Raw genomic sequence first — 25,326 nt, 5'->3', positions numbered from 1 at the left:
AGAGAGAGAGGGAGGGAGAGAATCCAAAGCAGGCTCCACACTGTCAGCCTGGAGCTCGAACCCATGAACTGTGAGATCATGACCTGAGCTGAAATCAAGAGTTTAACGCCCAACCAACTAAGCCACCCAGGTGCCCCCTTGATCATTTTCTTTTTCTTTTCTCTTTCTTTCTTTCCTTCTTTCTTTCCTTCTTTTCTTTCTTTCTTTCTTTCTTTCTTTCTTTCTTTCTTTCTTTCTTTCTTTCTTTCTTTCTTTCTTTCTTTCTTTCTTGTAAATAAACTCTACCCCCAACATGGGGTTTAAATTCATGACCCCAAGATCAAGAGTCGCATGCTCTACAGACTGAGCCAAACAGGAAACCCCCCTCCCTGCCCAACCCCCAATCATTTTCTTAACAAAAATTCCTGGAAGTGATGTTGCCAAGTGAAAGTTAATGCATATCTAAGCTTTCTTTCTTTTTTTGTCCTTAACTAATACCTATTTATCTTCTTCTTTTTTTTTTTTAAATTTATTTTTGAGAGAGAGACAGAGCACCAACAGGGGAGGGACAGAGAGAGGGAGACACAGAATGTGAAGCAGTCTCCAGGCTCTGAGCTGTCAGCAAAGACAGAGCCCGACACAGGGCTCGAACTCAGGAACTGTGAGATCATGACCTGAACTGAAGTCAAACGCTCAACTGTCTGAGCCACCCAGGGGCACCCTCCCTGTTTATCTTCTCAATACTTGCTTCTTATTTCAGTAAGAAATAGATGTAACCAGACCATTTCTACTATCCCCACTACTATATCCATCCACCTTCCAATATGGCCACAAGCCCTGCCCTCCCTTCTCTTGCACAGGAATTGGCCTCCCAGGAGGCAGGGTTTGGATATCGCTTCACTGTTTAAACCCAGTCTCCAGTGTCGTGGCCTTAACATCATAGACATGCTGACAAACACAAATGTAACTCCAGGCCTAGGCTCCTTCTCTTGCTTTCCCCCCAGACTCCAAATCCCACCACCCCTTGACATTGCAAATATAACATGTTCACAACTGACATGTGCACAACTTTGTCCCAATCTGCTCCTCTTACAGATGTCCTTACCTCAGTCAATGGCAACTCCCACTAGGCCAGAAACCTTGGAACCTTCCTTGATCTCTCCTTGTCTCTCAAACTTGCAAATCCTGTTGGCCACACTGTCAGCATATATCCAGTCCTGTACCGCAGTCACCATCACTCTGAGCCACCAGAACATCTTGCCTGGATTATTGAAATATCTTCACGACTGGTCTTGTTTCTACCCTTGATCCACTACACCACCAGAGTGATACCATTGAAGAATGTGCCAGATACTGTAAGTCTTCTGCTCAAAATCAGACAGTAGCTTTCCATCTCTGAGTAAAAGCAAACTTCTTGTAAAGATCTTTGAATCTCACATAATCGGTCCCCTTGCCTTTCTAACCTCAGGTCCTGTTGCTTCCCCTGCTTTATTTACTCTCCTCCCACTCGGGGCCTTTGCAATGTCATTTCTTCTGCATGGAACGCATTCTCCACGGACACCAAAAGGCTGACTCTGTCTCTTCCTTTCAGCCTTTGCTTAAATATCACCTTTATATCACCTTTCTCTGAGGCCTTTCTTGAGCCACCCCCTCCCCAGTACTCCTGATGTGCTTCTCTACTTTATTTTCTCCATGTAACTACACATTTTATGTGTTTCCTTTGTTGCCTAGACACCCCCCCCCCCCCCAATTAGAATCTAAATGCCATGATTTTGGCCACTGTATCTCCTCTACCTGGAACAGCCCCTTGCAAGTGACAGGTGCTGAATAAATGTTGAGTGAACACATTTTTAGAAAATAGAAAAGTAAAATAAGAGAATTGGGGTGTGAGACACACCCATAAATAAAAAATGGCCTATTATTCAGCCATTAGGAAGAAGGAAATCCTGCCATCTTTGACAATAGGGATAGATCTTGAAGGCATATGCTAAGTGATGTAAGTCCGATAGAGAAAGACAGATACCAGATGATATCACTTATAAGTGAAATCTAAAAATGCTGATCGAAGAAGGAGTAGAGGGTAGTTACTAGGGGCTAGTGTGTGGGGAAAATGGGGAAATGTCTGTCAAAGGATATAAGCTTCCAGTTATAAGTTCTGGGTATCAGATGTGTAGCATGGTGATTATAGCTAATAATACTGTATTTGTATCCTTGAAAGTTGCTAATAGATCTTGAATGTTCTCACCACCCCCCCCCCAAAAGAAATGGTAATTATGTAACACGGTGGTTGTTAGTTCAAGTTCTGGTGGTAATTATTTTGCAATATATTAGTGTATCAAATCCACACATTGTACACCTTATATTTATACGATATTTTAGGTCAATTGTACCTCAGTAAAGCTGGGGGAAAAATCACCCATCACCACACTACCCAGAGAACCATCTTAAAAAAAAAAGTTTATTTATTTGAGGGAGAGCAAGAGAGTGCATATATGTGCACAAGTGGGAGAGGGGCAGAGAGAGAGGGAGAGAGAATCCTAGGCATAGAGCCTGGCTCAGGTCATGGTCTCACGGTTCGTGAGATCAAGCGCTGAGTCAAAATCAAGAGTGGGATGCTTAATTGACTGAGCCACCCACATGCCCCTGGAGAACCATCATTTAAATGCATATAAACACATTATTTTCCTGTATTCATATGTACTTTTGGTGGGGTCACTGTAGACGTAGTTTTAGAACCTGCTTTAAAATCACTGGTACGCATATAATTTAAATTTTAAACGCATAGCCCCACATAGCCTTTGAGAAATACCAATCTTGCTGGGAGTTTATGAGAGTCCGTTTTGACATCTTCTCCCCCAAAACTTGATCTTATCAAATTTGTTGTGTTTAAAACCCAAGCATTATAAGAAGTTTGACTCTGACCTTGAAATCTTTCTTAGCTGACTACTTTTAGTGACTTCCTGGATTTCCAAGTCACTTTGATTGCTTGTCGCTATGCATACGTACTTCCTTCTTCCCTAATGATTCCAGGGATCCAAGAGTGAAAATCGAACAGGCTTGCTCAAGAATTTTTTCAGAATTTGAGACTCTAGCTTACTAAAACCGAAAGAACCAAATGGTTTGAATTAGGATGCACGAATTAGCCAAATGTGGACACATTATCTCCTAGGGGATATCTAGGCAGCCGTCATAAATGAGAGCGGCCCTGTATCGTCAACTGTGGATAGCATGACTCCAGGGGGAGCCATTCACACAGACTCCACTGAGAAGTCACCCCCCCCCCCCGGAGTTGTGGAATGTGGTGCCCCCCCACCCCAAATCTGGCTGCATTATACCTGATTTAGTTTTAGGAATCGTTTCTAAGGGCTCTGTCGTTCCCCCTCGTGATCCAGTCAGCATTTGTCTAAGGATCGCAGACTTTCTGTTGTGATAGCCAATTTTTTTTTGAATTATCTTTTTAGAGCCTCTCTTTGGTGGACAAATAAGGGGATGCAAACCATTTGGTCCAGTAAAATGACCAGACGTGTCTGTCGAGCGAGTCTGCTAACAGGCGCTATAGAAGGAGCCTGGGAGGAGTGCCACAGCTGACCTCTGCCACCCAGGGCGACTCTGGTGAGTCAGTCAGCATCCCATGTGCTCTGCACACTCTGTCTCTCCTCCGGGCTGATGCTTGCCTGATCCATGTGTCTACTCTGTCTTTCAGCCCCTCGCTTGGGCCCTGTGTCACATGTGATAGGCCTTATGTATTTGAATCGAATATTTTCTCGCTGCTGTAAGAGCTTTTCAGCTTTTATTTTCCTTTTATTTGTTTGAATGTTTATTTGTTTTTGAGAGAGAGAGAGAGACAGAGAGCAAATGGGGAGGGGCAGAGAGAGATGGAGACAAAGAATCCGAAGCAGGCTCTGGGCTCTGAGCTGTCAGCGGGGATCAACAAGATCAGGGACTGCAAGATAATGACCTGAGCTGAAGTGGGACTCTTAACCTACTGAGCCACCCAGGGGCCCCTGAACTTTTCAGCTTTTAGACCTAAGAATCCCTTTCTATCAAATTAGGAATTTGACCAGCCCTTACACAAAATGTTAGCAAACGGAACAGGTCCAAACTGAGCTGCTCTGGCCGAAAACGTCCTACCTCTCCCCTGATGGGGCTCTCTTTGAACATGTAGTTCTCAAGGAAGCAGAATCTGGAAACCTCATACCTCTGCTGGAACTCCCCTAAAGGACCCTTCTTTTCCTCCCTTCCCCACTCAGCCTCCGTTAGACTCCCCTGGAAACTAGAATGAGGCTCTTGTCTAAAGGTGCAGAATTCCAGAGGGGGGAACCAGAAAAACTCAGTCATCAAAATAAAGAATATCTGAACGTAATATTTTAAACAACCGTCACTGATGCCAAAAATCCACAATGAGCAAAATATTAACATGGTAAACAGAGGAGCAGCAATGGTGTTTGTTGTTCCACACTGGAGTCAGAAGCAAATTTTAGCATGATAAGAGTCTTTATCTTGGTTACTGAGGCTTTGGGGTCCCTTGAATTTTGAGCCCCAACCGAGTGCCTCACTCTTCTCACCTGGCCCTCCTAGGACCCCTTACATCCATGACTCCATTGTTGTATAATTGGCTGTTTCTCTTGTCTCTTACCCCCTCTTAGACTATATGACCCCTGAGTACAAGGATCTTGTCATGCATGTCTCTTTCTTCAACATATTAAGCACATTGTAGACATTTAATCAACATTTATTGAACCAATCAGTTGGGCCAGAAACCCCTGGCCATGGTTTTTGTTTTTGTTTTTGTTTTTGTGTTTTTTATCTGGCTCAACCTCCAACTAGCCTGTGATCTTGGGCAAAACATAACTTCTCTGGCTTCCGCTTACTCATCTGTGAAATGAAAGACGTGGCAATCTCGAATGTCCTTCTGTATGTCTAGAGGGGTCATCTGTCTGTAGAAGTCCAAGTGTCCTCAGACATTCCTTGCCTGGGGGTTGACTGGTGTCAATAAGGCAGCTGCAAGGGTACTGGTATTTTGCAAAAGATTAGAGAGCAAAGCTGGGGAGTTATCTGTAACATGCCCTTTTGGCCAGATAATTGCTTTGAACTTACATTTTGCTGGGACTGAACGTAAAAGGCCATTTAGAGGGTAATTTTTCTGGTAATGCTATCCTGGTTGGGAGATAAAGGCGTTACCCTCTAAATAAATCAGCACATGTTAAGAAATGCTTTTCTCCTTCTAGTTACGTTCCTGTTGCCCTGCTGTCTTTAAATGTGGGGAAAGGTGGTGGGAGTATTGGAAATCAAGTGATGCGGGGTTGTTGAGCACAACAGTCAAGAAAGAATTCTTGAGACATTTTAGGGTGCAGAAAGGTGCTTTTACTACAGCACAGGGGCAGAGCCCGTGGGCAGAAAGAGCTGCACTGGGACTGTGGGCTGCGACTGCTTATATATTTTTAAGCGTGGAGGTGGGGGAGGGTGGGTAGAGATAATGGAAGTCTCTAAAGGGATTTCCATATGTTAAAGAAGACTTCCAGGATCCTGGAGGTCTGGCTACTGTCAGGCTAAGGTTGCTTTGGGTCTCTAGCGAAGCATTAACATGAGGGCAAGCTTGAGTCCCTTGAGGAATATCACCCTGCACGTCTCAGGTATTCATCAGTGGGCTGCAAGGTGTAAGGAAATTTAACTTCATCTACATTCCTCTTGCCTTTATTCTCCTCATCTTCGCCAACCTTTGCATGTTATTGAAAAGTCACACAAGAGGGAAGAGATTCGTTGTGGGTATAGAAGCGTATCTGCCCCGCACCTACGGTCTCTCTACTTGGTGCTGTCCTCGGTGGGAAGCGCATCTGACGTGGTTCCTGTCCCCAGTGAGTTCTGAGAAACTTCTGGGTGAGAAAAGATGAACAAAGTGCCCTGAGTTTGTTATGCAATCAGCTGCCAAGAGGGTAACAGCAGTAAGAGTCAGAATAGTAGGAGAAAAGGTAGAAGCAAATCACCCTTAGGTGCCTACGGAGGGGAGGGCTTGAAAATCTTATCTTGTGCAGTCTCCTAACTGTGTTATTGAGTTAGGTGTTAACATCTCTGATATACTAATAAGGACACTGAGGTTTGGAGCAAAAGCCAATCAGGAAGCATTATTTGCTTTGCCAGAGGGTTCACATACAGGTTCTTTTTTTTTAAGTTTTGTTTATTTATTTTGAGAGAGCAGGGGAGGGGCAGAGAGAGGGAGAGAAAGAATCCCAAACATTCTCCATGCTGACAGCGCAGAGCTCGATGTGAGGGTCTCAGTCTCGCGCACATGAGATTGTGACCCGAGCCAAAATCAAGAGTCGGATGCTTAACCAATGGAGCCACGCAGGCGCCCCTCACAAACACGTTCTAATGTGCTTGAAATGGATGACTTTCCCTGGGCACGTGCAGTTTAACTGGGTAAGGAAATACTATGTGCCTTTCTCCCGCTCATCAATGCAGGCCTTGGTTGGCACGTGGCTTTATTTAACCGCCTCCTGCGTGAAGTGTCTGCTTGTTAGAAGATCACCCGGGTTTGGAAAGGCTGGCTGGGGAATTTTAAACCGGCCATTCGTTTAATTTTCACACTATATGACTTGGGCCTTGCTAGTGGGCCATGAGAAACAAAGGTTTCCAAGCAGCATTCGGTCATCCCAGAAACTCTGGTGTCAGTGGCCAAAATTCCCCACCTGCCTCCAAGTTCCAGGATTTTTCTTTTTTGTCTCCAGAGGCAAGCTAGATCCTGGCTGTTTGCATCCAGGAGTGCTGGGCTGGAAAGCTGCCGCCTCTGTCATTCCAAAGCCATGACCTTGAAATGACAGTGTTGGAGCAGCAAAGCCTGTAAAACTTGTTTGGTGCTTTCTCTCTCCATTTTTTTTTTTTCTACGAGTTTGCCCTGTTGTTGTTGTTGTTCTGCCTCTGTCTCTCCTCCACCCCTGACCCCAGGCAGTGGGAAAAGGGGTTAGGATTTAACCATCCACAACAGAGGCAATTTTGCCATCTTGGAATGTGGCGGTCTTTTTACCGAGAGGCCAAACGAGCAGCCAGAGCAATGCACACAGCCCACGCCCCCATGTCAGTCTCAGGCATCCAGTCTGCCCGCTGTGAAGCAGAGGGACTCCACAAAGCTCTCAAAGGTTTGTAAAACACCGGCCTGTGTGCCCCCTATTTCTAGCTTTAGATAAAATCAAGTGGATCAAGAGACAACAGCGACCACCCAACACTTGCAATTCTTGAGGTAGCCAGCAATCCTATCAATAAAAGGGGGCTTTTAAGATCCCACTTTTAAACAACGATCGCTTGGCTTCTGCAGGATGATTCAAACTTCTTTTCCGTACTTGCTGAGTACATGTTTTTAATTGTCCAATGAACTTATAATAGAATTATTGGGGCAGAGGTTTTGAATATAGAATGTAAATTATCACAAAGGCTAAGAATATGAAAGAGCGGAAAGATGTAGGCATCTAATGAGGGCTGCGGAATTTCGGGCTAAGTGGTTTGGATGGTCCCTCCATGTAAGCAGCACATACTTGCTTTGAGTCACAGACATGCATGTCTTCCTGGGTCTTAGGTTGCAGCTGAGAGCCTGACGCATCTTTCCACGGCCACACGGTCTTGCCGGCGCTGGGGGACAGAATGCGCAGGAGGTGAGCAGAGAGTGGGCAGTGTTGCCCAGGATGGAGGAGCACACTCTTTAGTGTTTTAGAAAACAGTAGGGCCAAGAGCAGACCTGTGGGGAAGAAGGCAAACTAAGTAGGGACTATGGTCCCCAGAAGAGCTTATAATTCAATTGTACGCAAAGAACCCAAATTCAGAGGACATCTCATCGGCAAGGAGATGACTAATATACCCACGCGCAACGCGGCACAGGGCCTGCCCTGCCTGTCTCTGGCCTGCCTTCCTGTTGCTTCTCCCCACCTTCCTTTACCTGCGCAACTTCTACCTATCCTGGGAGACCCAACTCTAACATCAGCTTTTTCAGGAAACCTCTGACACCCAAGAGGATGAATGTCTTTGCGTTTCCGTGTGCCTGTCTCAACCATTGCCCTTATCACATTTTATTAGGCTATTTTTGTGTGTGTGGACTGTGACCTCCGTGAGGGCAGTGACTGGGGCCTTACTCATCATGTGGCCGCAGGACTGAGCCTAATGCTGAGCATATTAAATGCCCAGCCATGATTAGGGAGCAAATCAACGGACAGACAACTTGAGGCTTGGCAGTGACAAGGAAGAACGACAAGGTAATCAGGGAATGCTTCTCAGCAGAGTTGAGTGTTGAGTAAAAGTTTAAGGGTGTGGAACTGATTGGGTCTGTAGGAAGAAGACTGAGCACATCATTTATGGGAAATGTCAGCAGCTGCCCTGTGCTGCTCTCATGGAACATCGCAGAGGGCATTAGCGAGAATAGGATCAATAAAGGAAAGAGGAGGTAGTTGGAGGACTCCAAAGCACTTTGTTTTCTGGATTTGATGGGCAGGCCGTGTAATTCTTTTTGCTACTGTAGATGAGAGGGTGAGCCAATGCCAGCAGTGCCCTGATCAAATTCTCACCAGACAGTCTATATTTGGCTTATTTAAATCCCACTGTGCTTTCGGTTTAATGCAGCATTTCCTCCATTTCCTGCCGGGAATCCTGCTGCATATTTCAGTGGTGGCTGTGGACGATTTCCATGTACTACAGTAAACCTATCCCCGTAGAGGTCCAAACCCATTCAAGTGTTTCCTTAAGGCTATACATTATCTTCAGGCAACGTTAATCTCCCACTTGCTGTGAGTTGAGCATCATTTCTCATGTATTCGCATGTAATGAAAGCCTTACTTGAGTCCTGCAATCACAACAGCACCATCAGGAAGAGGAAATGAGCAGGGCTGTGAACCAGAACATGCTGTACCTTTTTAAACATTAACCATTGTTCAGGTCAGCAGACCTGGCTGCTAAAGGCAATGATGGGAATCCGGAATTAAATGCAGAAAAAAAATCCCATCCATGGAAAATTTTAGAGTTCTCGTATCTGCCTTGATATGCCAAAGTTTGATTTTTTAAATATATTATATGTAATATATATCTAACATATATATTATATATATTTTAAAGAAACCAAAAGAAATAAAAGACCTCTTCTCTGAAAATAGCTCTGTCTGACCCATGTCACATTCAGAAGAGCAAAGCCATTCCGTGTGACAGCATTCAAGCTAGGATGACATCACGGCACTAGAACATTTCTATGGAAGGAGCTTCTGCTCCACGGGGAATTATGTTTTAGCAATTAGAAGGAATGTGATAATCTCTGCTGTTTGCCGGCATAGGCTGGACATATATGGGTTATCATTAAGTTTTATAATTCAAGGAGCACTTTCTGTTACTGTCTTGCTTTTATTTATTTTTCTATAAATACGAATCATGGAGACCAGCATTTAAATGATCCTGTCAGAAATTCGATGGCCACAATCATCGTCATTGTTGTCACTTTGTTATTGAGCATTTACTGTGAGCTGGGGATCGTGCAAATGATTTTTTAGGCATTAGCTCATAGAACTTGGCACTAACTTCTGTTATTGTACTTCTCAAGGTGAACTACAATATGTCGTATAAGCATCTGTCTCCACTATATCCTGTCTCCACTACGGTCTCCTGAGTACAGGGCCTATAGCTCATTCATTCTGGTATCCCAGCACCCTGCCCTCAATACATGTCTGTTATGTAAATAGACACAACTGAGGTGGGGCGCCTGGATGGCTCAGTGGGTTGAGCATCTGACTCTTGGTTTCCGCTCAGGTCATGATCTCACAGTTTCTTGAGTTCAAGCCCAAGCTTGAGATTTTCCCTCTCCCTCTGCTTCTCTCCCACTCACACTCTGTCTCTCCCAAAATAAACTTTAAAAAATTGTTTTTAATTAAAAAAGAAAAAGAAACAACTGAGGTAACAAAATCATACCGTTTCCAGGATCTTAAAAAAATTCTTTTTATTATATTGTTACTGGGGCACCTGGGTGGCTCAATTGGTTAAGCGTCTGACTTCTTGATTTCGGCTCAGGTCATGATCTCATGGTTTGTGGGATTGAGCCCTGTGTCAGGCTCTGTGTTTACAGTGAGGAACCTGTTTGGGATTCTCTCTCTCCCCCTCTCTCTGCCCCTCTGCTGCTCATGCACTCTCTCTCTCTCAAAATAAAATAAAGAAACTTAAAAAAAAGAGAGAAAAAATATAATATGGTTGTACTAGTTTGACAGAGTGGTGTTTTTAACAACAGAATCTAGAACAATTTTATACATACATATATATATATATGTATATATATATGTGTATATACATATGTATATATACATATACACATATATATATACACACACACATATATATATATAAACTATAGGGAAATAGTTAAATACAAGCAACAGTACAACTAGTCTGTGATATTAGGGTGACTTTAGAAATAAAGATGAAGAGAAACCTTGTAATCTTGAAAACTTGTGGCAATGTCAGGTAAAAATGTCACAGTACCAGATTGTACATATAGTTTGTATACAGGTGGTATATATGTTGCCGTGTTAAAGAAGGAAAAGTATGCATAGAGAGGGAAACAGTACCTGACAAAAAATTACCAAAATTCTGATAGTAGTTAAGGTTGCATAATTATGGATGCTTTTTTCTTCCTTTTCACATTTTTTTATTAAACTTTTACATTAAAAATACAAACACGGTTTTATTTTTTGTAAGCATAGTTTTCAAAGAAAAAGAAAGTAACAATGATAGCGTTATCATCAGTTAATGAAATAACGGGTGATATTTATTTAGCTATCAAATTTTTCACCATCAACACGTACACCTGTTTGATTAAAAAGTTTTCTAAAATAACACAGCAAGGACACTTGGCAGTAAAAGCATTAAAATCCATGATCTGCCTCCCCCAAGGGTTCAGAAGACCCATTTGGGTCAAGTTTAGAAACATCTCTGTGGAATCTCTCAAGATCATGTTTGGTCTAAATGATGGCTTCCTTGATAGCTGTCTCTGTTATGTTGTACCGCAGACCGTGAAAAATAAAAATACTGCAAGTCTGATTGTTTAATGCTGGCTCAGTTACAAAGACACAGAAGATTTCCTATATCAGTTAGATGTAAACTGCACGACGCGTAGGCCACACTGCCGAGAAGACCAGGCCTGGAAGAACGGGACACTTCTACACTTAGCATGACAGAAACACACTGACGGGGAAGGTGGCCGCTGTTCAGAAATATAAATGGCCTGTGTGTCGGGACAACTTTCCCTTCTGAGCCCCTATCAGGGTTTTAGATCAGAACTTTCTCCAGCCTTTGCACCTTCAGATTGAGGGTTCTTTTCTCCTTCACCCTGACTGGCCACTCGCATTTTCTTTTCTTTTACTTTGTTTTATTTTATTAATTTATTTTAAATATATAGACTGTTTGGCTTCTTTTTCCCCACTACTCGTAGCCTTCTTAGGCACCTGGCTTCTTACTGATTTGTTCCCACAATTCTACCAGAGATACAGTGGGATCGTTTGCAGCCAAGTGTCCTATCTTGGTTTAAACAACTTTTTTGTGTGTCTACTTTGCATAGCTCCTGGATTCAGTGAACTTTCATTGTCGAACAACGGATCTGCTTGGACAATGTCTGGTGGGATAAAGTTCGACCTTCCCACTGGATAGCAACAAAATAACAATAGATAAGTGTACACCCTGGGGCGTAGGTCGGTTAAGCATCCAACTCTTGATTTCAGCTCAGGTCATGTCATGATCTCGTGGTTCATGGGATTGAGCCCTGCGTTGGGCTCTGTGCTGACAGCATGGTGCTCACTTAGGATTCTCTCTCTCTCGAAATAAATAAACTTAAAAAAATTAAATGTACACCCTAAGAAAGCATTTGCTTGGATCTGCACAAATCAGAAGAGATTAGTTGTACACCTCAGGATTAATGATCAATGAATTAGCAGAATTCCTGATCCTATTAGAGATGCTAATCTTGTGAGAACAGAGAGAGCCATTTGTGGAAGGGGCTGAGCTGTCCAGGCTGTGCCTGTCCCCATTGTCCTGGCTGTGTGAGAGAGGAAGGGAAAGAAGAGGGAAAAGAATGTTTGGTCAGCACCTGCTATATTTCAGACTTTGGGCAAGGGGCTCTCACACACTCCATGTGGTTAAGCCGCACGGCAATCCTTCAAAGCGGGATAATGATCAGCCTTGTTCCTGATGAAAAACCTGAAGATCAGTGAGACTAAGTAGCTTGACCTGAACCACAAAGCTAGGGAGTGGCCAACTTGGATGTAGGGACTTGAACTCAGGATTTTATGAGTCCAAAGTCTGTCACGTTCTTATGGTGGCAGTTGCAGAAATTGGTTAGATAGCTAGCAGCAACATCTCAGGTTATTAAAGATCAAAAAGCAAGGTACAGGTTGTCTCTGCAAGGCTCCCACTCTGACTGTATGGCACGTAGCACGAGAGAAGTCGTATTACCCCTGATGGACTCCAGGAACTCGTGACCTTAGGAATCAGGATTTATGGCCACTGCCCTAATCCCAACTGGCTGACCTTGTGTCATTTGAGTAGTGGCTGGCCCGGTGAGTACAAAGGGCTTGAGGACCAGTGGAGCCAATCTTTATCCCCAACCAAGTGCTTCTTGTTGTGGAAATTCTACCATTATAAAATCATTCCTTAGGATTCCAAAGTATCCTATTGGAAGACATAGACCCTTAAAAAGGTGTCACCTGAAGCTCCTTTATAACCCAGCATCCTGGTAGGAGGTAGTTGGACGAGCCTCACAGGCCACATGCTTGAGTGGAGAAGCAAACAGATGAGTTCCAGAGGCCCCTCGCCTTGTGTTCAGTCCTGCCTTTGTGTTTCAACTTTCCTCTTGGTCAACTCTATCAGTAATAATGGGACACTGGGAATAGGAGTTTAAGCCAACCACAAGCGGAAACCTGAAATGGATTCAAATGACTGGGTTTACGGAACCATGAGCTTGGACTTTTAACTTTTAACATTTGTTGTTTTTTTTTTTTTTAAATAAACACTTAACTTTAGAAGACTTTTAGAATTACCGAAAAGTTGTGAAGATAGGACAGCGAGTTCCCATATATCCGCTACCTGGTTTCCCCTATTGTTAATACCTTACACAGGCATGGCACATTTGTCACAACTACAGAATCATCATTATTTACTAAAACTCATACTTACTCCCTTAGTTTTTACCTAGGGTCCTTTCCTGTTCTGGGATCCTATCCAGGACACCACACTACTTTAGTTGCCATGTCTCTCTCTCTTTTTAATTTTTTAAAAATGTTTTTATTTATTTTTGAGAGAGAAAGAGAGACGGAGTGCAAGCAGGGGAGGGGCAGAGAAAGAGAGGAAGACACAGAATCTGAAGCAGGCTCCAGGCTGTCAGCACAGAGCCCAAAGCGGGGCTTGAACTCCTGAGCCGCAAGATCATGACCTGAGCTGAGGCCGATGCTTAACCACTCAGCCACCCAGATGCCCCTAGTTGTCATGTCTCTTTTGTCTCCTCCAGACTCTAACAGTTTCTCAGGCTTTCTTTGTTTTTGATGACCTTGACAGTTTGAGGATTATCGGTTAGGTAATTTATAGGATGTTTTTCATAGAGTTTATCTGTTTTTCTCAGGGTTTGACAAGGGTTATGGGTTTGGGGAAGGATGACTACAGAGGTAAAGCCGCCAGTGCTGGAAATCACCAACAGTGAGATCATGACCTGAGTGGAGATCAAGAGTCAGAGGCTTAACTGACAGAGCCACCCAGGCGCCCCAACTTAGTATTGATTTTTAAAGAACACAAATCACATGGTAAGCCAGTCTCAACCACAACGGAACCTGTACACTTTCTACAATGACTGAAATGGCACAGAGTCAGATTGCTGAACTCCCCTGAAACAAACTATTGTGTCATTCGGTCCAAGTCCCGGTGGGAAGGTTTACACCAGCTCTTTTTCCGGAAAACGTGTGGAGTTCCCCAGGAAAAACGGCTGTCTTAAATATAGAACGCTGTTAGGATGTCTCGCACGAAGCGTTTTGCTGAACGGAGAGAGCAGGTGAGCTCTGTCCACGCAGAACACCTGCTGTGGCCCCAGCCTGCTTCACCTACAGCACTCCAGTCCCCAGAAGACATTGGCAGTGAGGCAGGCTTTCACGTTCCCTGCCTCCCCTTACTCGGAAACATTTCCAAGCTGTGGGGCTGCTCTGATGAGCCCGTGACATTACCTTGTAGGGAAAGCGCTGGCGGATTCACTCTCCATTTGTGTTGCATAAGAACGTCTTCATCACTTCAGTGATTTAACCCTGATTAAATTTAGCCGTCAGCCTTTAACGTTCTCTGAGAAGCTTTCAAACTCAGAAAGGGCAGGGGCCTGCCGGCAGGTTCTCTGCAATCCCTTCCCTCTCACCTTCTCCCAAGCCCCTTGCCAAGCATCCCAGCGAGGCCCATGTCGTTCAGAGCGCAATCGCTCGCCAGCTCGGAGGTGCCTGGTGGGAATGGATTTGCCCGTCCAGCCGTCCTGCTGGGGAAGGTGCCGGGCTCCCTGCACTGCCTGTCACTTTTACACTGTTCTGCTTTCAGTTGCCTCCTTAGCTTTCTTGCTTCTCAGGTAAATGCCCCCTGTGGGTTTTGTATTGACGTTACGTTTATTTTCATTGATTTATTTTTCTGTTCTTTCTATGTTTCCTTTCTTGCGGAGCCATCTTGTGTTTCCCCTCTTCCTGCTCTGGCCCTCGCATCCCCAGCCTCTTGCTTTCCCTGCACACATGAGGACTGTTTCCCCTGCTCAGTGCCTCTTCCCTTGCTCTCCACTGCCTTCCTGCCATTAGGGCAAGTGAGGAGGTGGGGGCAGGAATGGGGATAGAGCAGCTCAGCCTTCCTCCCTGGAGAGAGGGGAGGCAGGCCCATGGAGGGGTGGCACACACAGTTCCACAGGTCTCCTCCCACACCCCTTTTTATGTGCTTAAAAAAAAATCCCAAGGGGCCATTGCTGCAAATTGCACGTTAGGGTTTTCATCTTGGGCTTTCTGTGTGCTCACCATGCGGAAAACTAAGCAGGACTACAGAATGACCTAAAAAGAGATCCTAGGAATCCCTGAAGTGGATTGTGGCCATTACAGATAGCCCTGCCTTCCACTTCTCATTATCCCAAAAGGATGTGTATGAAGGCGTTTGTAATCAGGTCCATGTGCTCCAGGCTTGATTGATGATCGGGACAGATCTTAGGTGTTACACGATCGCCAACCGCTTTGATCTTCTCCCTCCTCGTCAGTATACCCAGCTGGACAAATAACATTAGTCTAAGCGTAGCTTCCTGGACAAATGGTTAAAATTGATAACGTCCTACATTTTTTAGAAGCACAGTTGCTTCAGATCAATGGGACTAATCTTGTGGAAACAACTAATACTAATCCTTTTTATAAGACAAAGAGCTTTTGTATTTGCAGGTTCAGCTTTGGGAGGTAAAATGAGTTTTCTGGGAACTAAAAATGTTCCCTCTAGGGCTAATGGATTGTTAACATCCAGTGTGGTTATGGGCTCTTTAAAAAAAGAAGAAAAGAGACAACCAAAACAACAAAAGTAATAAAATCTGTATTATCACCAGCAGCTTATTACAAATTAACTTTCTGCTTATGAGTTTTTCAAAGATGACTCCCCTGAAAGCTTGAGAAAAATATACTCTTATGAAACAGATAATCATCCGAGAAGGCTCGCTCTTCTCAGAACACCTCCAAATGGAAGGGGAGACTTCTGCTGGAAAATGGCTAAGTTTATGATTGTTTAGAAATACTTCTTATAATTGAATAAATAGCCGCATAACTCGATTCTTGCGTATAAGTTTGTCAGGATTCCACTTTACATGGCATGGACTCAACTCAAACTCTTAAAAGATATTCCACTGTAAATTTATAGGCAAATACCAAAGACATTCTAGCTTTTCTGCAGCTGGGAGGGGCAACGTAGAAGCAGAGTCTTTTCTGTTCGCGAAGACATATTGTGTGACCTTAAGCAGGCCATTCATCTTACCAGGGCCTCTGTTCCCTTGTGCTGAAAATCGGGAGTTGGATGAAGGGCCAACTCCAATGATCTGTGCCCCTAGGCAGAACAGAGGTTAGAAAAGAGGGTTCTGCAGTCAGATAGCCTTTGTGTCAAACACTGGCTCCACCCCTAAGTGGCTTTGTCTTCTTGAGCACACGGTTAACTTTAGAGCCTCATTTCCTCATCCGTACAGTTGTTATAATAATAGTTCCTACCTGAGCAGGTTGGGATAAAGATTAAATGAGATAATTACATGAAACACTTAGCATAGGCCCTGGCTTACAATAGGCGTTAAACGTTACCTTTCATGAGTCGAGGCCTTATTATTATAATAAAGGTTTATCTGTGCGTGGTTTCTATCCTATTCTCCTTTAATTAATCAATTTTTATTGGGATGGATGAATCAGGCAAATGGATCGTGGAAGGCCCAGACTCTTACTGTCATAAATTCAGAGGTTGCTGCTATTAACATGGCATCATGTTAGAAACATGAATGTTTCTAACATGAATGTTAGATGTTATTCTAAGATGAATGTTAGAAACAATAGAAACACCTCCTGCTTCTGGTGTTTGATGCAAAACAATAATTAAGCTTGTAGTGTCCTCTCTGGATTGCTTTGTATGACCATCCCTGCTGGGAAAGCAAATGTCCCACTGGAAATTTAGTTCTTTTTCTCGATTGTCTCTGAGCCAGGAAGAGAAAGGTTTAAAAATAATAATTTTTGATTAACGATGGTAGCAAATCCAGGGGGTATGCACTTTCTAGGAGTGTGTGCATGTCAGGAGGAATGTTCTGTGTCCCAATCAAAATATCCTGGCTAATCCCAGTCAAACCCAAAGTCGCAGAGACTTTGTGCCAGATGAAAAAGATGACGACGAGACAGGTGGAAGAGAAGTGAGGGCCGTGGTGTTCAGCAGAAAAGGGGAAAGCCTGGCTGCAGTCAGGAAAGCTAGCTGAGAACACTGGGAAGGTCGGATGAGCCTGTGTCTTCTCATCTGTGAAATCACGATAGTATCTGTGCAGCCCTTCTCTCGGGACCAAATCAAAGGGCTCTGCAAAATCATAGCGCACTCTACAAATGCAAGGTACTTGTTAAAAGATTCCAAATGAGCAAAACAAAGAAATAACTGAAATATGTCATTGGAAGCAAGACCTTCCCTAAAAGCCTTTCTTTCTTTGAGCTTATTTGAAATCAATAGTTTCCCATTTTGATCTTTTCTGGTCTGAAGGGTTTGTCTACCTAACTGCTACTTCACACATACAACCATTTCTACCTGGAAAGTCAGGACTCGGACTCCTCCTTAACCCACTGGTTGGACCCAGGGGCTGCCCATGCACCAAGCAGATCTGAACTTGTGTTTGTTTCTGGCTCCCTCCATTGGATTAGAAGTTCCTCAAAGGTAAGCACCTTGCCTGTCTGGTTTACCAATACCAGGTACGGATTATAGTGCTTGGTACTTAATAAGTACTCAACAAATGTTGAAAGAAAGAATAATGGAGACTCTTCCCCATTTGGACACTGGAGTGGCACCTGCAGCAAAAACAAACAAATTTTATAAATTTCTTTTTTTTAAGTTTATTTATTTATTTGACAGAGAGAAGGAGCACAAGCAGGGGAATGGCAGAGAAAGAGGGAGAGAGAGAGAGAGAGAGAGAGAGAGAGAGAGAGAGAGAGAGAGAGAATCCCAAGCAAGTTCTGTGCCATCAGCGTGGAGCCCAATGCAGGGCTCGAACTTATGAACTGTGAGGTCATAACCCTTGCCAAAACCAAGAGTCAGACGCTTAACCAACTGAGCCACCCAGGCGCAACCTACCCCCCCCCCCAAAAAAAAACAAACAAATTTTGAAAAGAAGAAATTTCAACAGATTGAGGACTCTGGCAAATGTCTCGAGAGCTGTCTCTCTTATGTACCCCTTCCCCCTACCTCCCTAAACTCCAAAACTCCATGAGAAGAAGGCTGGTTATTGCTAATTTAGGACACTTTTCAAACCAAAACTGAAAATAACTTCAAAAGAATGTGACATCTTTGGGATACAAAATGCCATTGCCAGGAGATGTTGCTTATAGGAAAGTAAAATACGGTCTGACTCTTTTTCAGCTGCTGTCGTGCAGAAACAGTGGTTCCAGCTGACTAAAATTGCTGCCCGAATGAGGGAATGAGGATCTTCTGGGAAATGTAGGCTCCTCATGGAGGATTGTGGTTTGAAAAGATTCCCACGCAGTGATTTTTTTAAATGCCTACTGACCTAACTGCAGTAGCTGCTTTTCCATCATAATCTGTTATATAATCACCAGGCAACTTTGGTTCTGCCTCTTAGAAGACTGATTCAAACTTAACCATCTAGACCAGCCCCAGTGACCTTTTCTCTAGAATCTGTGAGGCTTATTGGAATTACTTTGGCAGAATTAGGGAAACTGGTGATTTCAACCAGGTTAATCCTGGGAAAATGTTCTCCGGGGATCCTTTGCCTTCCCAGGCTTGTGAGAATTGTCATTAAGCCAACATCTGGGATTTGAATGGCTTGAGAAAAATTAAACTTGGTACCTTAGTAAATGTTTGACCCCAAGTGACTCCCTCCACCTTCCAATTTTGACCTCAGGAGCCTGTAGCATCTGAGAAGTTATTTTAGTCTGAATTCTGTGATGGAAATAACAGAAGTGAAGTCTGGAGATCTTAAACAAACAAATGAATGTGTTAGGATATAGAGTCGCTCACAGCACAGCAGAAGCTGAGGGTCTGCTGCGTGAAAGTGTAAGAGAAGCTCTAAGAATTCAGGTGTTAGGAATAATGGAGTTTTCTTTGGCCATTGCTATCAGAGTAAATGATTTGGGACCATTCTGAGTTTTTGGGTCACTTCTCTTGACATCGAAATTCCAGGTCAAGAGCCTCTGATAGACCTAGTTTCAATCATGTCTCTATCCTCCCTTTGGCCGAGTTAAGGGAAGGTACCATGATTGGTAACTATTTCTCCTATCAGGGAAAAGTGATTCTCCAAAGAAAAAATCAAGCCTCTCTGTATCAGGCTTACCATGGCACCGTGGCTCTCCTTTGGCAGGAAAGAAGCGGTACAATTTTATGGAGAGAGGTGTGGAGGTGGGTTATATTATTTCTAGCTCACTGTCTTCCAATTCTACTTCATATCTTCTCTCTCCTCCAGACCATGAATTAGCATTCCCACCCTAGGCATTCCCACACTGGGCGAGCATACACCCCTCCTCGGGAACAATCTGCGATGTATGAGCAGCTTAGAATTTTGAAGAAAAAGAAAAATGGGCAAGATGAGGGATATTGGAGACAGAAGTGGGTATCACACCCTCCTTGTGAGCTGTTGAGTTGATTTTATTTCTCCTCAGGTCAACCCATTTTTTTTTTTTTTAACAAAAATGAATTTCAGAGAAACTCAAGTTATATTTCTACTGCAGTACCTTGAATTTTTATTTGTGATTTCTTAAATGAGAAGAGAAAACAAAAGTACAGTCACAGCCAAAGATGTTTCTTTAATTCCTTTTTCGAGAACTGACCTCTCTATGATTTTTTATTACATTATATAATTAGTTATACCATATATAATTTAACATGTTCTTTTATTGATGAGATAAACCAGAAAAAGGAGTGGGCCAGAGGAGTGGGAAAAAGTTATTGAGCAGAGCCCCTTCCGGACCTCACCCACCAGGCAATAGCTCCTTTGAATGCTTGCTGTCTCTCCAATCCTTGATCTATTCTGCCTTGGGGGTTCCATATAAGTGACCTCTCTGCTGATGGTAGCTAGCTAGTTATGACATCCAGGACTTCATCCCAATGCATCCTGGAATGGACCAAAACAATGCCACACACTAGAGAGGAAATCCCTTCCAGTGTTATGCCTGTGCAGGTTCTGGTTTGGGGAATATCTAATCCTGTTTTTGCTTTAGAAATATATACGGGCTTGTTTCTCCCTTAAGCCCACTCTTTAACATTTTTAATTTATTATTTTTTTAAGTCGATTTATTTTGAGAGAGACAAGACAGCGTGCACAAGAGGGGTAGGGGCAGAGAAAGAAGGGAAGAGAGAACCCCAAGATGTGGGGCTTGAACTCGCAAACTGTCAGACCATGACCGGAGCCGAAACCAAGCGTCAGACACTTAACCGACTGAGCCACTCAGGCACCCCTCTTTAACATTTTTTAAACTTTAGTATGTTTCAGAGTTCAGTGAAAAGTTAATAATTGAGTTTGATTCGTGCTAGAGCAAATCATTGTGTTCATTCTGCTTTTCCCTCTTTTTCCTTTCTGTTCAAATTACCTACTCTAGTACTGCACATTTCTCTCATGCCTCTTTCACTATAAGCCACCAAAACAGAATGGAGCTGATGTTCACTGAACACCTGTCACACGACAAGCATTTTGACAAGTGTTTTTGCATATATTATTTCATTTACACTTGTAGTATCTTCGGGGGACACATGTGTAATCCAAGATCCAGAGCAATTAAAAAAAAAATCCAGGGTCTCAAAACTAGTAACTGGTGGGTTCATATTGGAACCTACATCTGTTTGATTTCAAAACACATTCTTTCCATTCATTATGTCAAGTGAAATAGTTAGATATCAGCTCATCAAGGATTACTAAGCATCCCAGGAACAAATGCATGTTAGGAGTTCCTGAAGACCAAATGGTGACAGAAGAAGAACGAACAGAAGCAGAAGGAAGCTCGTATTTGACATATAGTCTTTTGGTTCTCTACCTCTCTCTTTGGGAGCACCCAGAGGGTGAGAGGCTAAGTACTACTGAGTTCAGCTTTGAGCAGGTTAGCTCAGGAAGAAGGATCGCTAAAGCCTGGGGGCCATAAAGTAATCTCAGAAGCTTATAGACCAGATAAAACAAAGCTTTCATTTAAACAGACATTGGTTCATCCTTTCATACAATGAATATTTATTGTATGTGTCTTGAGAGTCTGGGCATACGAAGATGAATAAGACATGTTCCTTCCTTCAATGACTTCAGTGTCTATGGGGGAAGAGAGATAAGTCAATAAGCTATCAGACTACAGCAGGATGATACATATATATATATATATATATATATATGTGTGTGTGTGTGTGTGTGTGTGTATGTGTGTGTGTATATATATGTGTGTGTATATATATATGTGTGTACACACATATATGTATATTTCCATTGCACTGGTGCTCCCCTCTATAATCAACATATCATGGGCACATGCTGATTTTTGGACATTCATGTTCTATTCTGTTTTTATTTCCTTTTGAAGGATTACCTCTCCCCTACTGGAAAGTGTAGGGAGACTGTTAAATCTAGGTGCCCTGAAACCTCTACTCACCAACAAACAGCCACCTGACCAACCTGGAACAATGCTCACGCTTTAGAATCAAAATCTTGAAAAGAGGATAGAGGCTGGAAAAAAATTCCCCACGAATGATGGAAGATCCTTCCTTCTGGGACAGGGCACTGACAACACTGTTAAATAGTTCTTCCCACCCCACCCTCCCAGCCCTGGGATGAACATCATTTCCTCCTAAAAAGTCATTCCCATTATCTAGAAACCTTGGCAAGGACACCAAATTCCTCTTTGCATCTTATCTCCTAAGCCCCAGAGGTACGTGTTCAGTAGATTCTTAGAAGCAGTCCTGGACAGCACGTAGTACTCCAATGTCAACAAGCAAACTCTAACGATGACTGTATGTCACAAGCACACTTACTACATTTGTGATCCCATTTACATTCTCACCTACACAACCACAGCCCACGCGGTTCACACAGCCTCGCCTATAGGGATTCCCAGGCTGCTCTGTGCTTACAGGCTTTGCCACAGAGGAAAAGTGTTCAAGTTCTTGCGGTCATGTGGAAAGAAGCCAACAGCACTTGGGGGTGCAGAGTTGGACTTGATGGACTGTCCTTTCCCTTCAAAAGGACAAGCAGACAACAACCTTTGGGAGTCCATGCCCTCTCTGCCTGCCTGTCCTTTGTACCAGTCTTTTGAACCAGCGAATACGGTGACACGCATAACTACAACCTCTTAGCTGCAGGAAAATAAGCCAACAGGGGAGTTGTGCAAGACACTAAGCAAACATCTACAAGAACTAAGGACTTCATCCTCCCTAGAAAGCCCCCAAACCCTGGATTGGCGAAGGGGGAGCTCACTTTTGAGATGGAAAAGATAAATTGATAACAGCTCTAGTTGGACTTTCTCTGGTTTCTCTTATTGGAAGATACCTCAGATCCTAAAACAAAACAAAACAAACAAACAAAAGAGATAACTAACATTTTCACAAACATATGAGTGGTACTTGAAATATCCCGCTGTTTCCTAGGCAGTCTTCTGAGAAATAAAAGCAAGTTACAGGTAAGTTCTTGTAACTTTTGGAATCTCAGCATTTTCAAAACCATATTATTGAATTACTCCCATATTTAATGCCGCCTAAGTAAACAACATGCTACAGACACTCAGATTGTAAAGGAAATCTTGATAGGTGGTAGAAGGAAAAAGAAAAGTGTCTCGTGTACCTTTATGCTCTAAGGCGATTTCTGTTGGATGATTAGGTTATCGTATTTGTTACAGCTTCATCACCTGTATTTCGTTTCAAATAAATGTTCTCCAGTCTCTCTGCCAACAAAGCACATTTGATAGAAATGCCTCTAAATCAATTTATACTGCTTCACCAGTTTTATGCATTTTAAATTTAAGGAAACAACAATTAGGATATTTTCAATAATGAAAAGAACTCCATTAAGCTGCCACAAATGTCAAAAGTTCCTGGCTATGCTAACACTTATGTAATTGTTCTGGAAACCCCACGCACCGGAATAGACCTACAACACTAGGCATGACTCACTGAATATTTCTATGCACATAGAAATTTAGAGCATCTCTCTAAAATGCTCTCCAGTTGGGATTTATTTTTTCAAAGAAAAAAAAAATAGACAAAATATGGTACATCAAATCCAAAAGTTCTTTCTGTAATTTTTTGGAAAGTACGGCCTCAGATGAGAGCATTAGAAGATGCTGCTATTGTCACTAATAAGGCAGCCAGATGGGCTAGTGTTAGAACAGGTTGAAACTTTGAAATTCTTCCTGGAAAAAAAACAAAACAAAACAAAAAAACCAAAAACAAAAAAACCCAAAAGAAACAAAAAAACACCAAAAAGCAGAGAACGTATGGGTTCTCAAATTTCCAAATGGTCCTCATTTCCTCTTGTGACTTTATTCCCAAGTTTGTTTTCTAAAAATTTTGGCTGGCAGCATATGACTGGTGTCTTAATCTCCTGAGCGATGTCAAGGAAAATGATACATGCCACAAAATGCTAATCAGTACAGGCGGGCCTGGGCCCACAGAACCAAGACTCTTTGGTAGCGAATGTTCTAATAGTTTTTATCGGACACCTGGTGTAAGTCCAAATTCTTGTGGGGAATTTGCAAAGCTTACGGCATACCTATATCCTAAAAAGTGCATGTTTGGTGGTACTTTTAATACCAAGAGAATGCATTTTGCATCGGCAGCAATAGTCGTAGAATTAGGAATTCAATCAGTGGTGAACCAAACCAGTTTTGCTGGTGTGAAGGTCCTGAGGGCAGTGCCGCCAGGCAGTTGAAACAGGCTGTAGGGGTGCCTGGGTGGCTCAGTCGGTTAAGCCGCCGACTTCGGCTCAGGTCATGATCTCGAGGTCTGTGAGTTTGAGCCCCGCGTCGGGCTTTGTGCTGACAGCTCAGAGCCTGGAGCCTGTTTCAGATTCTGTGTCTCCCTCTCTCTGACCCTCCCCCATTCATGCTCTGTCTCTCTCTGCCTCAAAAATAAATAAATGTTAAAAAAAAAATTTAAAAAAAAAATTAAAAAAAAAGAAACAGGCTGTAGATGGGAGTTTTTGTTTAGCCAGTAAAGAGATGGCTCAGCCATTTGCAGGCCATCCTGGGTTCACTGTGGAGGGTGAAGAGGAGGAATCTGGCAAGCAGTGACCATTGATGGACCAGACAGCCTGGAGTGAGCCCCAGGGCCAAGGCCAGGGCTTGAGAGGAGACCCAAGCTCTGGGGAGGGCTGAAAAGAAAAGGCAGGATTCCAGTTTTAGAGACACTCAGAGGTGAAATGTGGAGGAAAGAAAAAGTCGAATGCAGTTGCTGGAACTGGAGTACGAGGGAGAGCCTGCAACGAGGAATAAAGTGGACATCTCAGAGCTGGAAGGGAAGCGGGAGCTCAGAACAGAATCCATAGCTCAGCTGACCAGATAACGAGCCCGGTGAACTATTTGTATTTCCTCCGCCCTAGAGCAGACTCGGGCCGGCACCTGGGCTCGGGCTGAGCTGCAGGTGGGGCTCTGTGGCCCCAGCCAGAGGTCGAGCCTGAATTCAGGGCAAGGTGCCAGGCAGATGGCGGGACACCACCCACACCCAAGTCCTCGTGGCTCCCAGCCCTTTCTGTTGTCACAACCTCATTCCCGTCTCTTTTTTGTTTTGTTTTGTTTTGAACTTTGAAGATCTGCTCTCTCAGCAGCTTTTAAATATTTATTCATTTTAATGTTTATTTATTTTTAAGAGAGAGAGCATGGGCGCAAGCGATGGGGGAGGGGCAGGGAGCGAGGGGGACAGAGGATCTGAAGCAGGCTCTGTGCTGAGAGCAGAGAGCCCGAGGTGGGGCTTGAACTCAGGAACCGTGAGATCATAACCTGAGCCGAAGTCGGACACTTCACCGGCTGAGCCACCCAGGTGCCCCTAACATACAATACAGCATTATGAATTGTGGCCATCTCACTGTACCTTATCTCCCCATGACTGGAAGTTTGTACCCTTTTTTGCAAGCTCTTTTGCTTACCTGAAATTTGTAAGCCAAAACTCCCCAGGCTGCTCGTCTTTCAGGATCCAGTTCAAAGAACATCGTCTCTGTGAAGCCCTTCCTGGCTCTTCTAGGTTCCAGGACCACTTTATACAACTCTCTATTATGGCACTTAATACACTTTGTCTGGTCCTGTTTTTCTTTACCAGTCTCTCTCCCAACTAGCCTGCGAATTTCTTGCCAAACGAGTCTTGGCATCTCCCGAGGCCAGCATTGTACCGGCACAATGTAAGATCTCAATAAATATTTGAGGGTAAATAAATGGAGTGACTGAGTGAACAACGGTTTATTAAATGCAGATCGATCAATTGATAAATAAGGTAATGGGTGAAGTAATTGTTGACAATGCCGTATATTGACAAAAAATAGAAAATAATCACAGTAGCTGACATCCGTGTGCTGCTTGCTCACTGTCCTGGACTTCTATGCTCGATCCTTCACATAGGTTATCTTACTTCATCTTTACAACAACCCAAGATGTAAGTGCTATTATAACA

The 25,326-nt window shown here is 43.4% G+C and overlaps 1 long non-coding RNA gene across 10 annotated transcripts in view; it reads right to left on the bottom strand.

Annotated features, from left to right (window-relative positions):
- Positions 1 to 25,326, bottom strand: part of LOC122224898 — a 65,835-nt gene that overhangs the window by 21,949 nt on the left and 18,560 nt on the right. For 2 of the 10 annotated variants that reach the window (XR_006204993.1, XR_006204987.1), the window contains 3 exons: positions 22,511 to 22,610; positions 22,148 to 22,227; positions 20,894 to 20,992 (listed from right to left, as the gene is read on the bottom strand). This is a non-coding gene — a long non-coding RNA (uncharacterized LOC122224898). Of the gene's footprint in view, positions 1 to 5,472; positions 5,853 to 7,414; positions 7,600 to 15,993; positions 16,063 to 20,893; positions 20,993 to 22,147; positions 22,228 to 22,510; positions 22,611 to 25,326 lie in introns of those variants that run through there. The other 8 variants (XR_006204996.1, XR_006204994.1, XR_006204990.1 and 5 more) reach the window with 7 other exon arrangements.

This window comes from Panthera leo, chromosome B4, assembly GCF_018350215.1.
Source record: "Panthera leo isolate Ple1 chromosome B4, P.leo_Ple1_pat1.1, whole genome shotgun sequence".
Taxonomy (NCBI): Eukaryota; Metazoa; Chordata; class Mammalia; order Carnivora; family Felidae; genus Panthera; species Panthera leo.
Note: the sequence above shows the minus strand (reverse complement) of the source record. Positions and strands in the feature narration are given on the sequence as shown.